The sequence below is a fragment of the Miscanthus floridulus genome, chromosome 6 (assembly GCF_019320115.1).
Source record: "Miscanthus floridulus cultivar M001 chromosome 6, ASM1932011v1, whole genome shotgun sequence".
Lineage (NCBI taxonomy): Eukaryota > Viridiplantae > Streptophyta > Magnoliopsida > Poales > Poaceae > Miscanthus > Miscanthus floridulus.
Genome location: NC_089585.1, coordinates 66441242 through 66447696, shown reverse-complemented (window position 1 = coordinate 66447696; position 6455 = coordinate 66441242). Strand labels below are relative to the sequence as shown.

General features: G+C 50.5%; 2 long non-coding RNA genes across 2 annotated transcripts; both read right to left on the bottom strand.

Annotated features, from left to right (window-relative positions):
* Nucleotides 1–2218: 2218 nt before the first annotated feature.
* LOC136458324 (uncharacterized) lies at nucleotides 2219–3067 on the bottom strand. The gene is made up of 3 exons (XR_010759970.1): nucleotides 2626–3067; nucleotides 2450–2537; nucleotides 2219–2377 (listed from the first exon to the last, which is right to left on the bottom strand). It is a non-coding gene; the product is annotated as an uncharacterized lncRNA (long non-coding RNA).
* A 99-nt stretch (nucleotides 3068–3166) lies between these two features.
* On the bottom strand, nucleotides 3167–5908 carry LOC136458323 (uncharacterized). The gene is made up of 7 exons (XR_010759969.1): nucleotides 5643–5908; nucleotides 5247–5520; nucleotides 4600–4642; nucleotides 4195–4305; nucleotides 3661–4060; nucleotides 3446–3574; nucleotides 3167–3364 (listed from the first exon to the last, which is right to left on the bottom strand). It is a non-coding gene; the product is annotated as an uncharacterized lncRNA (long non-coding RNA).
* Between the last annotated feature and the right edge of the window lie 547 nt (nucleotides 5909–6455).

Sequence of the window (6455 nt, the reverse complement as noted above, 5' to 3'; positions counted from 1 at the left end):
AGCAATGCAGGCCCTTTGGCTCAGAAGTTTGTTGATCACCTCAACAGAACCTAGAGTTGTAACACTGTATGTGGACAACAATTCAGCCATTGCATTGATGAAGAACCCTATCTTTCATGGGCGCAGCAAGCACATTGATACAAAGTATCACTTCATCAGAGAATGTGTGGAAATGGGTCAGATTGTGGTGGAGAGAGTTTGCACAAATGAACAAAGGCAGACCTATTGACTAAGCCATTGGCAGCTAGAAAGTTTGTAGTGATGAGACACCTGATTGGTGGTCGGGATGTCAGTGCACAGCAAGATTAAGGGGGAGTATGTTGGGTTAATCTAGCTTGTGCACGTGTCAGTTGGCTTAGGTGGTGAAGCTGAGTCAGCTGGAGGTGGGAAGAGCTGGAGTTCAAACCCAGCAGCAACCAGCGCGCGGTGAGCGCGCCCACGACGTCGCGGTGTAGTGGCAGTTGCGTAGTGAGCGCATTGTATCCATGTGTTTAGCAGTTTTCATATGCGTGTGTGTTGTGTATTAGCTGGGGTATATATAGCTTGGTCATAGCACTTGTTAGCAGTTGCTTCAAACAGTGTAATTGTGCTTTGTACTCAAAACCATCTATAGTGAAAAAGGGCATTGTCTCCCTGTTGATAGTTGGCTGGTTCGTCGACTCAGTGTTCTTGCTCGTGTTCATACATTTTGATCTCTTGTTTTTCTTAGGCTAGCCACCAATCATCGCTCGTGATTGTGTTTCTGGCATCAACAAGCCCAGAGCTCTAGCCGCTCGACGATAGGTGTGTTCTTGTCCCGCAACGTAGACACCAGCGACGCGTCCACCCTGCTCCACGCAGCACCCACGATCTTGCACAGAACGCCGGGGAAATGCTCGCGGCAGGTAGTACGCATGTCGCCGAGCGTGAGCGTGACCACCAGCTCCTCCTTAAGGACCACGTGCGAGGCGCGATCCTCGTCCGACGACCCTGCGGTGAGGCGCTCGTACCTGGCGTTCCACTTGTTGGACTCCTCCATACACTCGCCGAAAAAGTAGATTAGGTGCAGCAAGTAGTACGCCCCGGGGGTCGGACGGGTGCTCCCACGCCGCCTCCTGGTATCCCTCCATGGCCTCATCGAAACGACCATCGCGAGCAGCGAGAAGGGCAAGGAGGAGGCGGAGGTCGTCATCGGCGGCAGTATCTCCTTTCTCCACGGTGAGCGCCAGGTCACGCTTGGTAGCTCGGGTGACGCCGTGGATGCGCCCGCCGGTCAGCGGGGGCACGCGGAGCACCACAACAGAATGCAGCGCCTGTAGGACGAGAATATTTTTTTATTTTAATACTTTTTTAAACTAATTTTAAATCTAATACTATTTTTTCTTCAAAACTAACACTTTTGGTCGCGCCTATTGCCATGGCATGGCAAAACATATGGTGGTGCGGCAGGAGGATGACGTGGCGACGACTGGGGCTACTGACCGGTGATGTGGCAGGGTCTGCCACGCCACCGATCTTGGCGCGACAATGATGCGCCACGGCGCATGGCGCGATAGGACCTAGATGTAGACAGAAGATCGGCTGCTGTCGATGAGGATCAGCAGCGACGCGACCATGGACCCCAGCTTCCTCGACCCCTCGTCGGTGGGCTCCGACCAGGTGCTCTAGTCCGACATGAGGTCGTGCAGCACAGTCGACTACTACGCGTCTAACCAGAGTGCCTTCTTCGGCGATTTCATGGCGGCGATGACCAAGGTCGGGAGGATCAGGGTTAAGACGTCGATCGACGCCGAGATACGCCGGGACTAACAGTTTCCGAACTAGTTGCCAGTTAATCTCGTCGGCAGTGCTGCCGCGACGCATTAAAACAAATATAAAGCAAATAAATGAAGTCCATGCGCAAGTTGACAAACTGCCACATAATATTTTCATTGGTTCGACATAAGTTCGACATAACATAACCAACTAAGCCTGCAAGTTTCGGATGACAATATTCGTTTGACCTAACAACTAAGACCCAGAAGTGTAAGGATCCCTCGGACGCCTCTATCTCTTCGAATTTGTTGGCAACACATTAGGAGTGTAGCCAACATCCGTGTGGTCACGTTGTCGGTGCGTACGGCTCGTACCCTGCAAGTATATGATATGCACGATTACTTATAATATTTATGATCGTTAGTTCATAGCGCCTACGTATTTAAAGAAGCTACCTTTGTTACTATCTGTGAGGCTCCTTGGGTAAGCGGGGCACCACCTAGCTAAGATATGCCGATCTCGTCCTGCGGCCAAGGATCCCACTGGTGGTGCTGTCTACGGAAGCCCGAGGGGTCGTCATCGTCGTCATCATCGTCCTCGCTTGTAGGGTCCTTCCCAGCGCTATGATGTGGTGGTGTACGCACTGCAAAAGTGGCACCTGTCACTGGCTGAGAAGAGCCGGCTAGTGTCCTCAAAGAGGCAAAAGAGGTGCCACCTGACCACGCTGGAACTGTCGGTTCCACCCATGGAGTGTCCATGCAGCTTAGCTTCTGAGCTAGCTTCCTATAGCTCCGCTTCACCTTCTGCATAAATAGACGTTAAAGTTAGTGTATTTTTCCAAACGCATATACACTAAAGAAACATTTTTGGAACGGACAAATTTATGTTTACCTCCACAAAAGCCTCGAGAATGCCTGGCCCCTGCCCTCTAGACTCGTGAAGCTAAAACGCTGCTTCATTGGACATCCTTGACAATTGTGTCGTCTGGGTACAGAAACGCGGTTGGACAGTTTTAGTACACATACTTAATACCAAATGGATAACAAATTGTACCATTCGAGTATCTTATGACGTATCTTTGAAGCGGAGCTCTCTGTAGCTATGTGTCGGCTCTAGTGGCAACGTTGTACACATTTTTGATCACATCTTCCTCTAAGTCCTCGTCAATCGCCTTCTCAGTGTATGGGGGCTTGATATGTGTCCTCGTCCACTGTAGATACTCGTTGAAGGTGTGCTAGTCGTGTGGGGGACCCGCATGGACCGACTGCCGTTCTCTGGTCTGCCACAACTGGATATATGCGTTGTGTGTCACGCGTCAATCCTTAGTCTTGTACCTCTTCCTACGATCATACCTGTAACAAAACGATGTTAGTTGTACCACACACACCTCTGAATTATAGCTTTGTTATTAATCGATAACATACACGTATAATTTTTGGTTGGTGGAGTAAAGCAGTGGTGGACAGCCTATCATTCTTCTAAACTGTCTGTAGACCCTGATGGGCAAGTGAACCTCGATCACGTGGAAGAAAATAAGAGAGACGTTGCAGCGATACTCGTCTGACTCATCCCTAGTGATAGGACTCAGATAGTACTCGAGCTCCGGAGCATCCTAAGGACACCAATGCACCTGAATATTTCATAATTGAGTTAGGTTGTGTTATAGTGTACATCGAACAAGACACATGTATGATAGTAAAGAGAGCGTAACCTGGTGTTGTGTCAGGACGTCGAGACCGTCCGTGTACTCCCTGTACTTACGCCTCGCATTCTCTCTAACTAACTATGTTTCTGTCCAGATATACAGAGCTGTAGAGAGTGTATCCCGCCCATTCCATTGCTGCATTGAACACGATAATAAATTAGCCATTAATAATTTAATCATATGTAACTGCCTCGAAAAATATAGTGAATCAAAGTACTTACTAGTAAACCAGTATTAAGAGGCCTCCCAACGGGCCATCGTTCCCAACACCAAACCTAGAGTAGGTAGGAGCAACCCCCAAGGTTCGCATACCCTGAGGTGCGATGGCAGGCAACACACAACTGTCGATACGTCCATGCCAGGACTGCGTTGCCCCAATTGTACGCTGCTATGTTCTCCCATAGCTAGCGTAGTATGTCAAGGAAGATTCAACTGATGGTGTTGCCCGAGGCGTCTAAGAAGAGGAAAACACCAAGAAAGTGCCAGTGCCATACTCTAGCAAACCTGTCGATCTGAGCCTCATCAGCCTATGGATCCAAGTAATCAAAACGCTCTGTGATCCACGACGATGAAACTCTAGAACTTTTTCTAAAATTCACCCAAGAAAATGAGACCTGATGGCTGCAGGAAAGCAATGCAAGTATTAAATAAGCTTGAATTGCTCACTTATTTTTTCTTAGAAACCTCATCGTCCGGTGGAAGAAAGCCAGTGAACTTAGCCACCAGCTCCCTCCAGTGATCGTTGTCAACTATACCTGTCATTGGAAGTCCCCCAACCGAAGGCCAAAGATAGCATTCACGTCTTGCATGGTCAAGGTCATCTCGCCGCAAGGTAGGTGAAACGTGTGGGTCTCAGACCTCCACCTCTTATAAGAATAGAACGACTGTTAGTTGCCTCAAATTTGTTATAAGAATATTTACGTACAAAGAAGACACTCGCACTTGTCTACATCTACAGTAAGTAGTGCTGGATCAAGGGGCGAAAGACCGTAGTTGATAACACGGACAAGCTCGAGGAAGCTGACACGTCATATGTACGGCGCATAACGCTCGTCCCACTGGTGCGTACTAGTGTGCGTGCGGGGCCTCAAAGGAGGCAATGCCACATCTGCGTCGGTGTCACTCAAGATGTGTGCTCGATACTGGTCGTCGTATTCTACCTTGAGAAGGGGAAACAACGGGTGCTGCGTGGAAGGGGCCATCCTGTTATAAATTGATAAATAAAGGGTTAGAGTATTCAAATTAACAATATTCAAATTAACATTATGTAGCATTACAAATTTTGAACTACTTGTTATGCAATACGAACACAATATGAAAGCACATGTATATATTCAAAGTAACATTAACAGACATATTAAACAACTTCACTAAAAAAATAAGCATTTGACGAAACTTCATCAAGTCATCCAAATCGACGAATCATGCACTACTAAGTACCGACACTTGAAAACTAGTATCTATACCCAAAATCCTTACCTAAATAACTAACTATAAACTAAATAATAAATACTTAATCAATCCCTAAACCCAAAATCCTAACTAAAAGTAACATAAACCCTAACTACCTACCAAACCTTAACTATACTACAACACATACAACCTCAAACCTAAAAACTACTTACCTAAATAAACAAATTTACTAACCTAAATATCCTAAATCACTAACCCTAACTATCCTAAATCACTAACTATACTAAATCACTAGCTATTCTAACTATCCTAAATCACTAACCTAATTATCCTAAATCACTAACTATCCTAAATCAATAATAATCATAATAACATGAAATCGAGAGGGAGCTACCTTAATATGAGCGGACGGTCGGCGACCGTGACGCATCGATGTTCGTGGCGCGGTCGGCGCGAGCGCTGCACGGCGGGAGCGGGTGGGCGCGCCGACGCGGGCGGGCGGCCGTCGGAGCGGCGGGCACTGGCGGCGCGGCATGCGGGTGGGCTCGCGCGCGATATTTATCTGGTCCTACCGCGCCATACGCCATGGCGCGTCACTGTCGCACCAAGATCGGTGGCGCGGCAGACCGTGCCATGTCACCAACACCGGTCGTTACCACGTCATTCTCCTGCCGGCCACCATGCATGACGCGGCACAAGCGTTTCGCCGCGCCATGCAATAGGCGCGGTAAAAAAAAAAGTTAGTTTTGAAAAAGTGTTTAGAAAAAATCCAGGACGAACTGGTCGGTACCCTTGGCGTCATCGAAGATGGGGATCGGCGAGGGCGTCTTCGTGCAGCTTCCGCTTCACCAGGCGGTTGAGCAGGGCAGTGATGAACACCTTCTTCACGACGGACATGTCCCTATCAAAGGCAGTGCCCCACAGCTTCTCATAGATGAACATGAGGGCGCGGTGGCGGACATGTCCCTATCAAAGGCAGTGCCCCACAGCTTCTCATAGATGAACATGAGGGCAGCGGATGCCACCGCGCCCTGGGACCCCGCGACGGCGTCCTTTGCCCCGCCGAGCGTAGCCGCGACGACGGCGTTGCGGAAGATGACGTTCTCACGCGGGAGCTGGTCGCCGGTAATCCCGGTGAGCCAGCGGTCGCCCTGGTCGGGTAGTCCGAGTAGGTCGCAGACCGCTGCAGCGGCGAGGCGCGGCTCCGGGCGGAAAGGGCGTTCCTCGGCGAGGCGGCCGAGGGTGTCGAGCGCGTCCTAGAAAGCGACCTTCCGCCGCGTCGAGGAGGGCCATGTAATGACGCCCAGCCTGCACGCCCTCGACGTCCCCCGCCGCCGCCGCCGCCGCCGCCGCCGCCGCTTGAATCTCCGGGGCGAGATCCCGGAGAGTGCGGGCCACCCAACCGAGCTTAGGCTGGTGGCGGAGTGCCGCTGCGCCGAGCGCGTGTGTGGCGTCGAGGAGGAACGCCTCTGGGCTGAGCAGAGAATTGAGGTCGAGCAGACCGGGACGCGCCCGGACGAGGCCGAGGTGGCCGGAGGCAGACGGGGTCGAGGAGGCGATGAAAATACCGGTGAAATGGCGCGGGCGGTAGGGGTTCCCCAGC